Here is a 12,103-nt window from a genome sequence, read left to right as displayed (position 1 = left end):
ATCAGACCAAAGCACAGATTTCCACTGGTCTAATGTCCATTACAAAAATTACAAATAAGTCCTTGTCATGCCCAATAAATTGTAGTGCCCGTACATTGTACCTAGCTCATGATTCTGGACACCTGCACTCCGTAAATTAAGCGGGCTCTCCTCACTACAACAAATCCAAACATATGGACGCTAACTGTGGTTTAGGCCCATTGTGATGCTCAGAAGAGAGGTGGACATTTGGATTTGAGAGAGTATAGTTTTCTGGATTTCTTTTTTGAGGGAGGGAATCATACCATTTTTCTAGAGCCTTTGTGTTACCAGTAATGTGTAAGCCCCCTTTATTTTTATTAACAAATGACTGACCTGAGTGGAGATTTGTATTTTTGTGGGTTGAGTTGAATGCAATTTGGTGACGATTTTGGTACAGAAGGTTTTGGATCAGTTCACATTTATCCTGTGCTCTATGCTGAGTACTTACATCAGGGTTTCCATATACATCTCTGAAATACTGTACGTGATTCAGGTGAAACTTCCAATAGATAAATTCACTAATGAGGCAACACAGTTACTTCAGGCTGTTTGGCCTCTCTTAAGCGGTGTCTGTCATTTCAAAGGTGAATAAAACTGTTGATGACAACACTTTAGTGCACGCATAAAAAGAGGCTTAAAAAGATGGACACCGCCGCACCACAGGCCAGGCGAGAGCTCAAACTGATTCCTTAAAGTAAATTTTCCATTGGGAATTTTGTCTGAATCACGTTTTTCAGAGATTTTGGGTATGTGCCCACAAACCGCACACATAATGTCCTGGATGCAGCCTGTCTACTCCTGCGGAGATGTACATTTTCTCCGCAGGAGAACGTGGCATCCGTGCCCTCAATTGGTTTAGGGTGTCTAGGAAAACACTCGGATCTTCGAAAGTTTAAATTGACATGCTGCTGCTCGGGAAGCCACGCTGCATGTCAGTTATGCTCCTTAGACAAGAAGCACAGTGAGCATAGGATTTCTATAAATTCGATCCACTCAGCTTGTACTCCACAACTCAGCCTTTTGGACTCAGCAAAAGTACGTTGCATCCAAAATTCTGCTATTCCTGATTTTGGGCATGCACACTTACACGTAACCCCTGGTGTGTACAGCACAGGATAAATAGCTGCACAATACTGTGATCTTTAGAAGGTAGAATGAACACATCAACTCAGCATCAGGAGGAGGAGGTGCCATCTACCTTGCAGTATAAGTGATTAGCTGGCTTTATTCATGTAGTCAGTGCGATTACAGCGATACCAGATTTATATAGGTTTTTTAGATTTGGCGACTATGAAGCTAAAAACACTTTTTTACAAAATAAAGGTTTTTTGCCTCCCTGAATTTTGAAGGCTATAGTTTTTTTATTTGTTTGCCTACAGAGTTATGTGAGGGCTTATTTTTTGCGGAATGAGTTGGAGTTTTTATTGGTACAATTTTGGGTCACATAATAGTTTTTGATCGCTTTTTATTCCACTTTTTGTGAGGGAAAATCAAGAAGAAGAAAATATCAAAACACCTTTATTGAAACAGTATTAAATAATTAAAAACACAGAATGACAGGAAATCAAGGATTGGGGAAGTTTGGACGCACCTCCCCATGACTAAGCTGTATTAACTACAGCTATGTGCGTTTGGGGCACTTCATTGCCATTGATTGCAGACATGTCCCGGGCACTACTCTCACCTATGGAATTCATTCCCCTCTATGGTACCGTAGACTGGGTTTATTACACTAGTACTTTTTAGCACTCCATTTAGGTCAATAGTATTATCCCTCTTATAGGTATACACTATGGTAGTTTAATTACATTTTTCTTTGGGAATTTATTCTAGACCTTTATATTTTTTTTGAGCTTAAACCTTGATACTAGTCTATATTTACAGCCTGAGATGTTTCATCTTTCTGTCCACCCTTCCTCTCAATCCTTGATTTCTTGTCATCCTGTGTTTTTAACTATATAATACTGTTTCAATAAAGGTGTTTTGATATTTTGTACTATGTACTCCTTGTTCTAATTTTTTTTTCTATGTGTAATATGTAGTTTGAACTAAACCTAGTAATCAGTAATTTTTGACCCTGGGTTCACGTTCCCAGTATGGCTTCAGTGGTGCATTTATTCAAAATCAAGATGAAACAGCAATTCAGGAATTGTTTTGGGTTTTTTTAACACTGTTCATCGTGCCATAAAAGTGAGCTTTATTTTTTGGGTTAGTGCAATTACAGCAATACCAAACTTATATAGTTTTTTTATGTTTTGCCACTTTTACAGCATAAAAACTATTTGATAGAAAAATGTTTTGCATTGCTGTATTCTGAGAGCTATAGCTTTTTTATTTTTTTTGCTGATGGAGCTTTATAGCAGCTTGTTTTTTGCGGGACAAGATGATATTTTCAGCTGTACCATTTTTATTTATGTATGCCTTTTTGATAGTTTTTTTATTCCACCTGTTTTTGTCAGCTGTATGATGAAAATACATAGTGTTTGCTACTTTTTTTTTTTTTCCGATGTTCACTTAAGCGGTTAACTAGTGTTATAGTGGTATAGATCAGGTTCTTATGGATGTGGCAATACAAAATATGTATACTTTTTAATTTTTACGGAGATATTTATTGGAATTATTTTTTCCTTTTTTTTGTTCTTTTTTTCAGATATTTTTTTTTTAAATATTTTTAACTTTTTTGTAACTTGTTTTAAACTTTTTTACTTACTGTGGTCCCTATATGGGACACTAACCTTCACTGCTCTGATCGCAACTTCACTGTACTGCAATGATTGATCAGAAGCATGATCACTGAGGCATTCTTTAGTCAGGTGACCCAGAGGTTGTCATGATGACCTCGGGTCACCATGTCAACAGTTGAGCCCTTGTAATTACATTGCGGGGGCTTCGATGGGAGAAGCGAGAGAGCACAATCCTTTCCACAATCCCCTTAAGCCTGCTTTACATGGTACGATCTATCGTGCAACTTCACGATCGATCGTGCCCGCCCCCGTCGTTTGTGCGTCACGGACAATTAGTTGCCCATGGCGCACAAAGTCGTTTAACCCCCATCACATGCACTTACCTGCTGTGCGACGTCGCTGTGGGCGGCAAACATCCTCTTCCTGAAGGGGGAGGGACGTTCGGCGTCACAGCGACGACACACAGCGACCGGACAATAGGGGCGGAGATGAGCGGGACGTAAACATCCCGCTCACCTCCTTCCTTCCGCATAGCCGGCGGGTGCCGCGGGACAGAGGTTAGCTGCTGTTCATCGTTCCCGGGGTGTCACACGGAGCGGCGTGTGCTACCCCGGGAACGATGAGCAACCAGCGCCATTTTAATTAAACGAGATTATGAAACGAAGTGACGAGTACACGACTCATGATTTATGAGCGATACTGCGTCGCTCGGAGGTGTCACACAGCCCGACGTCGCAAGCGATGCCGGATGTGCGTCACAAAAACCGTGACCCCGACGATCTATCGCACGATAGATCGTCTCGTGTAAAGCACCCTTAAGTGTCGCGATCAATATCGATCATGGCATTTATGTGGTTAAACAGTTAGGGATGGTCCCTGGCTGCTCAGCTTCTCGTCATGCATCTCCAAGAGAAGCGAGAGCTTCTAACAGCAGTTTGGAACTGTAGTGAGTATTACAGATGAACCTTACCACCAACATCAGTTCCCCTTTAAATATGGTATCTATTGCTATGCAATCAGTCAGCAGCCCATGACATCTCATTTACATTAATACTTTATGTAAATTAGTGGTTATTATCATGTTATATCTTGTTCCATTGCAGTCAATACATAGCACAGTATTTTGTTAACAATTGCTTAAACATTTCCCTATTACTCTTTTATTGTATTTTCATGCTGTGCTTGTTTCTCATCTAATGAAGGTAATTAGTCCTTGTCCTAATTTCTTTCCTTAAACCTTTCTGTATAATCAATATGTAGCAAACCATGGTCTCTAGACAATCCTTTTTGTTCTGCATTTTAAAATGTACAGGAGCACCTTATTCCTGGAACAGCACAATAAAATCCAAATAATCAGTGCAAGTGCTTCCATTGCAGATTTAACAGAAAAGTAGATATCAAGCTGTACTGCTAACATTCCAGGTATTAACACAGCTATAAGGATAAGGGTTTAACCTTTTGCTTACCATTGAATGATTATATACTGTACATCGCAGCAGTAGACGGTTATCTGTGAGATGACATTTATAAATGGTGACTCACAGTTGACTACTTTAACTCTTTGGCATTGGCCGCTATCACTGTAACTGTATTGTTCCTTTACAGCAGTGTTTACAGGGAATATACTAGATCAGGAGCCTTAAACACGTGGCCCGTGGGCCGTATGCACCCCCTGAGACTGCTTCATGCGGCACCATAGACCCCTTGAAGCTCGTGGATGGTTCTGGGGGAGCCACTGTCAGTAATGTACCGTATTTCACTTCAAATGAATTGTATTGCCAGCGCCGCACAGAGACAAGCTCTCTGAACAGATGTACCAATGCCAGCAGCCAGCCAAACATATGCCAGCAGCTGACACTGGCGTATGTCGTACATTTTTATCAGATACATTATAAAGATAAACTGTATTTGTCCTTTATTATTTATTGTATTGTTCACGTAGAAAACAGATACTATACGGATGGACAGAACAGATAGGTTATGAAAACACATGTTAAATGTAAGAAAGAAAAAAAATATTGAAATGCCCAAATATTTGGGTCACCGCACTTATGCCAAAAATACAATAAAAAGTGTTCCAATTATTGTATGTACCATAAAATGGTATCACTAAAAATGTCAGCTCGAGCCAGCATCTTTCCCAGCAGAGCATGGCTGCGATATTCAGCCATCATTTGCCCTGCACAGCTGTGTGTGGAGCGAAGCTCTGCCCATGGTTGTTAACTTGTAAATGCTTCTGTCAATCTCTGGTAGCGGCATTTAATGTGTTCTATCCCCTCATTGGCACTCCCATGATGTCATCACAGGATGCTGATGTGTTGCCATGACAGCCAGGAGTTTGCTGAGGAAACCTGTGTATGTCATCATGGTACTCTTGTGAAAATCAGCCCATGCATGGCATTCATAGGAGACCATGATTTCTGCTATATACAGAAATGCTGTATAACTCCAGCAATTTTTTTTTATTTCACCACTGGATTGGTGCTTCTAATCTAAGTTCCCCGTCTCTGACAGTTTGTGACATGCAGACTCCAGTGTTTGTTCCTGGGCTTTCACCCTGTGCTATTGTAAATGTATATGATACCACTGGGAACCCTGAGGCGAAGGAATAAGTGGTCAGTTACAACTTCTGTCTTCTTTTTCAGCAGCTTCACAGCACTAGAAAAGCACTGCTTTGCAATGCACTGGATTGGCAGCACTGCCCATACTTATGTAGGACATTTCAGTCACAAGAATCTTTCATGATCTTTTTAGGGGATCAAAGTAAGTGAAAGAAACATACAATGCTTAGCATAAATGAGTACACTCCCTTGGGTGTGAGGTTTTAATCAATATCTTACTGAATTCAAGAACATTTTTTTTTTTTTTTAAATGTACAAAACTGAATTTTATAGCGCACTAGCTGTAGAACCCAGCGTTGCCCGGGATAGTAACTTATGCGGGCGTCACACGATGCGATCTATCGTGCAATTGCATGTGCGATCGTACCCGCCCCCGTTGTTTGTGCGTCATGGGCAAATCGCTGCCCGTGTCGCACAAAGTCGTTTAACCCCCATCACACGTACTTACGTGCTGAGCGGCGTCGCTGTGGGCAGCGAACATCCTGTTCCTGAAGGGGGTGGGACGTTCGGCGTCACAGCGACGTCACACAGCAGCTGGCCAATAGAAGTGGAGGGGCGGAGATGAGCGGGACGTAAACATCCCGCCCACCTCCTTCCTTCCGCATAGCTAGCAGGAGCCACAGGACGCAGGTAAGCTGTGTTCATCGTTCCCGGGGTGTCATATGGTGCAATGTGTGCTACCCCGGGTACGATGAACAACCGGCGCAAAGTAAAATAAACGATTTTTTAAAAATAAACGACGAGTACACGATACACGATTTGTCACCGATTTGCGATCGCTCGTAGGTGTCACACGGGACGATGTCGCCAACGAAGCCGGATGTGCATCACGAAAACCGTGACCCCGATGACCTATCACACGATAGATCGCCTCGTGTGACTCCTGCATAACTGTCTCTCTGTCTCTCTCACTCTCCCTCTATCCTACTGTCACTCTCGCTCTCTGTCTGTCTCCCTGTCGTACTATCTCTCACTCTGTCTGTTTATCTACCTCTCTGTATGTCTCTCCTTCTGACTATGTGTGCCTCTCTCTCTGTTTGTCTGTGTGTCTCTGTGTGTATCTCTGTGTGTCTGTATTTCTGTGTGTCTGTATCTCTGTTGTGTCTCTGTGTGAGTCTCTTTATCTGTCTCTGCGTGTCTCTGTCTCTGTGTGTCTGTGTCTCTGTGTGTTTGTGTGTGTGTGTTTCTGTCTCTGTGTGTGTCTCTATATGTTTCTCTGTATGAGTCTGTGTGTGTCTGTTTTTGTGTGTATCTCTGTTTGTCTCAGTGTGTGTCTCTGTGTGTGCATCATATGCCAGCTACCTCACTTTGATACAGGGTCATAAGCCTAGCATCTTTCCCAGCAGGTGATGGCTGTTATATTCGTCCATCATCTGCCTCCAACAGCCGCAAGTGGACTGTAGCTCTGACCACTGTGGTTAACCTGTTAAATGTTGCTGTCAATCTATGAAAGCGACATATACTGTGCACTGGCAGGTAGGTGAACTGTTCTAACCGCTCATTCATACTCCTGCAACAAAGACTGCTGTCATTAGAAAATTGTGGCACATGCAATTTTTTCTATTCTCTTCTTTTTTTTTTTTTTTTTTTTTTTTTTTACAAATTTCAGAATTTTTTTTACCAATTAAATAAAACAAAAACTATGCATGCTGGATATCTCCATAATGGCAATTACTTAAAGAAACATATAGTCAGGTCACTTTTGTGGAAAAATAACTGCAATAAATAAAACCCCCAAAACCAATTACAGAATTACACTCTTTGTGCTATTTCACTACACTTGGAATTTTTCCCACTTTCTTCTACATTACGTGATAAAATAGATGGTGTCATTCAAACGCACAACTCATCCCTCAAAAAACAATCCCTCACACGGCTATGTCAGGGTAAAAATGAAAACTTCATAGCTTGGAATAAGGGGAAGAATAAACAAAAAAATCGCCCAGTCCTTAAGGGGTTAAATGAGCTTTGGCCTACAGAACATAGAAGTGTTTTTCTTCCTTGCATGATAGATCTTTAACTTGCATTTGGGGATTGTATGGCAAACTGAGTTAAGACAATGATTTCTGGAAATATTCTTGAGCTAATGCAGTTATTTACATGACTAAATGATGCCTGTTTTTAATGCGATGCCACCTGATCAGTGGTCATTACATGCCCCATTTCATCCATGGAGGTGAGCATATATGATTATCCTCTCCCCCTTTTTTTCTCAGATAAAGCCCATTGCGCTCTTTCTCTCTCTTTGCACTACTACTTTATTAGAAGATTTTTCCTTGACTGTCTTTATCGTCACTATCTACTGTTGATTGATTGCTCTCAGTGAGAGAAACAAAGTTATAATATTATAGTTGTGATACCTTTTAATGGCTAACTAAAAAAAAATGATGTTACAAGCAAGCTTTCGAGACTCCTCAGGGCTCTTAATCAGGCATGGTATGACAAAATATCTGAAGAGACACAAATATACAACCCCTGGCAAAAATTATGGACTCACCTGGCTCTGAGGATGTTCATTCAGTTGTTTACTTTTGTTTAAAAAAGCAGATCACAGACATGGCACAAAACTAAAGTAATTTCAAATGGCAACTTTCTGCCTTTAAGAAACACTAAAAAAAAATAATGAAAACATAATGTGCTAGCCAGTTACTTTTCAAGACAAAACAGGGGGGAAAAAATATGGAATCACTCAATTATGAGGAAAAAATTATGGAATCATGAAAAACAAACAAACAAAAGAACACTCCAATACATAATATTTTGTTGCACCACCTCTGGCTTTTATAACAGCTTGCAGTCTCTGAGGCATGTACTTAATGAGTGACACACAGTACTCTTCATCAATCTGTCTCCAACTTTCTCTGATTGCTGTTGCCAGATCAGCTTTGCAGGGTGGAGGCTTGTCATGGACTATTTTCTTCAACTTCCACCAAAGATTTTCAATTGGATTGAGATCCGGACTATTTGAAGGCCATGTCATTAACCTTATGTGTCTTCTTTCAGGAATGTTTTCACAGATTTTGCTCTATGGCAGGATGCATTATCATCTTGATAAATGATTTCATCATCCCCAAACATCCTTTCAATTGATGAGATAAGAAAAGTGTCCAAAGTTTCAATGTAAACTTGGGCATTTATTGAAGATGTAATGACAGCCATCTCCCCAGTGCCTTTACCTGACATGCAGCCCCATATCATCAATGACTGTGGAAATTTACATGTTCTCTTCAGGCAGTCATCTTTTTATTGTTTAGCTTTCTGTATGTAAATCCCATTTCCTTTAGGCGGTTCCTTACAGTTCGGTCACAGACATTGACTCCAGTTTCCTCCCATTCGTTCCTCATTTGTTTTGTTGTGCATTTCCTGTTTTGAAGACATATTGCTTTAAGTTTCCTGTCTTGACGCTTTGATGTCTTCCTTAGTCTACCAGTATGTTTGCCTTTAACAACCTTCACATGTTGTTTGTATTTGGTCCAGATTTTAGACACAGCTGACTGTGAACAACCAGCATCTTTTACAACATTGCGTGATGATTTACCCTCTTTTAAAGAGTTTGATAATCCTCTCCTTTGTTTCAATTGACATCTCTCGTGTTGGAGCCATGATTCATGTCAGTCCACTTGGTCCAACAGCTCTCCAATCTGTGATCACTCCTTTTTAGATGCAGACTAACAAGCAGATCTTATTTGATGCAGGTGTTAGTTTTGGGAATGAAAATTTACAAGGTAATCCATTATTTTTACCTCAGAATTGAGTGATTCCATATAATTTTTTTCCCCCTGTTTGGTCTTGAAAAGTGACCATTACTGCTGGCTAGCACATTATGTTTTCATGATTTTATTAGTGTTTCTTAAAGCCAGAAAGTTGCCATTTGAAATTACTTTAGTTTTGTGCCATGTCTGTGAGCTGCCTTTTTTAAACAAAAGTAAACAACTGAATGAACATCCTCAGAGCCAGGTGATTCCATAATTTTTGCCAGGGTTTGTATACACAAACAGAGCAGAGGGATTGCATAATGAAAGGACATTTAAATAAACAAACACTAAGCTTAGAGAGTGAATCCTTAATTGGCTTTGATTAGTGGTGTGTCAGTTTTAGTGTCCCAATATCCATATAGGATCAGGGGCCTGTTGCCCTCAGTCTCTCCAGCAGACTCCTCAGATTTTGTATTGTGTCATAAATCCTCCTGTCAGATTGAGTCCTGTGTGGACAGAATTAAACATTGTAATGAATTTGTTTTCCCAGACCCTTTGATGGTTCTGTGATCTGAAGTTGCCTTTTAATATGACAACTTTCATGTGGTTTATGTTGTGTCCTGAAGCACAGAAATGTTTGGCCACAGGTAAATGTTTTTTGTTGTCTGTAACTGTGTGGCGGTGAGATCTCATTCTTGCTCTCAGTCTCTGTCCTGTTTCTCCAACATAGAGACCCCAAATAGGACATAACTAAAGCTAACTAAGGATTCACTCTCTAGGCTTAGGCGGGCTTTGCACATTGCGACATCGCAAGCCGATGCTGCGATGTCGCACGCGATAGTCCCCGCCCCCGTCGCAGGTACGATATCGTGTGATAGCTGGCGTAGCGAAAATTATCGCTACGCCAGCTTCACACGCACTCACCCGCCCTGCGACCGTCGCTCTGGCCGTCGCCCCGCCTCCTTCCTAAGGCGGCGAGTCGTGCGGCGTCATAGCGACGTCACACGGCAGGCGACCAATAGCGGCGGAGGGGCGGAGATGAGCAGGATGTAAACATCCTGCCCACCTCCTTCCTTCCGCATATCCTACGGAAGCCGCGGTGACGCCGGTAGGAGATGTTCCTCGCTCCTGCGGCTTCACACACAGCGATGTGTGCTGTCGCAGGAACGAGGAACCACATCGGACCGTCGCGTCAGCGTAATTATGGATTACGCCGACGCTGTAGCGATGATACGATTACGACGATTTTGCGCTCGTAAATCGTATCATCTTGGCTTTACAAACTACGATGTCGCATGCGATGCCGGATGTGCGTCACTTTCAATTTGACCCCACCGACATCGCACCTGCGATGTCGTAGTGTGCAAAGCCGCCCTTAGTGTTTGTTAATTTAAATGTCCTTTTATTATGCCATCCCTCTGCTCTGTTTGTGTATATATTTGTGCTTCTTCAGATATTTTGTCATACCCTGCCTGATGAAGAGACCTGAGAAGTCTTGAAAGCTTGCTTTGTAACATCATTTTATTTTATTTTAGTAGCAATTAAAAGGTATCACAACTACAAGATTATAATTTTGTTTCTCTCACTGAGAGCAATCAATCATTTTTCAACTGACTAACATGGTACCAAAACTTTTTGTCTTTTAACTATCTGCTATTGTCACACTGGTCCGTGCGTTTTCACTCCGATCAGAGCAATGACCAGAGTAAAAGTGATAATGAAGCTGCTGACAGGCAGTGATAACTGTAATATATATATATATATATATATATATATATAGCTGGTAGAGTGCAGTTGGTGATCTGTCAGCAGCTTCATTATGGTTATCTGAGTGTTTTCACTCTCATTAGCGCACAGGCCGGTGTGACAATAGTAAATTATGAAGCTGAAGACAAGTAGGGAAAAGTCTTCTAATAAAGTAGTAGTATGGGCCCAGGAGGAATGTCCTTCCAGTCTCTCTCCTTGTAGTGCGCATTAGAAGTGTATGTGGCGCAGACGCCTCATTGAGAAGCCAATTTATCCAAAAGATAGCAGAGCACTTTCATTGAAAAACAGGTACAAGAAAACAAGTGTCTTTAGATAGATACTGACTTTAACAGCAGTCATGACCTATCTCAAAGAAGTAAACATGTATATAATTACATTTTTTATTTTTTTCATTAAACAACATTTTTGGTGATAGATTCTCTTTATGGGGTTATAATATCTAAAAATAAGTATTACTTGCAGAAACGTCTTAGTACCACTGTATCTTCTATGGTAGAAACCCATATTTTTATATTGTCCTTCTATAAAGGTATGAACAGGAAGAACACTACAAAATAGGTATCACCATCTGGGAAATGATACAGTGGAATAGTCTTACCGTGTTCCACTGGAAATCTTGTTATGTGACTCATTCTGAAGCAAGTGTTGTAAGATATTAATCTTGTATTTCTCTTAGCATTGCAGATGTGTAAATCTCAGCACTCTACAGATGAACTTGTTTACAGTGCTTGTCACAAGCAGTGATAAATAGATATAATAGACTAATTAGAAATCTATTACTGCTGTCTTGCTGGTAGTCATGCTCTGAGCACCACTGGAGGTGAAAAAGATAACTAGGTTTTACTCCACATACAAAGTATGTTCCCTCCAGTCTAGAACATTTTAATTTGTCGACCATGCAGTGCACAGAAAATAGAGTATAACCAAACTACTGCAATGTCACTTTTCTCGGGATGCCTTCACTTTCAAAATATTCACAAATTGTAAAGAAGTGTCATCTCTTATGTGGCACTTTCTAAGAGCTGTAATAAGGAGACTGTTTTCTTCACAGTTTTTTCCCTTTGTTTTCAAAGAATTAAAAAAGAATACCACACTGTGATGAAACAAATTTAATGGGGCAACTTTATGAAGAGTCTTTAAAGTGCAAACTGGCTATTTTGCTCATAGCATGGAGTCATTACTCAATTGTCAAGTTGTTTCTTCTGAAATATTTGCAACACGGTCAAGAAATGTTTAAATGTTGGCATAAACCACAAAGAAATTAAAGATATCCTTTTAACAAATATATAATTTAATGAATGATCTTTTGCTAAAG

The sequence above is a fragment of the Anomaloglossus baeobatrachus genome, chromosome 1, assembly GCF_048569485.1.
Source record: "Anomaloglossus baeobatrachus isolate aAnoBae1 chromosome 1, aAnoBae1.hap1, whole genome shotgun sequence".
Classification (NCBI taxonomy): Eukaryota; Metazoa; Chordata; class Amphibia; order Anura; family Aromobatidae; genus Anomaloglossus; species Anomaloglossus baeobatrachus.
The sequence above is the reverse complement of the archived record's forward strand: the minus strand, read 5'-3'. Positions refer to the sequence as shown.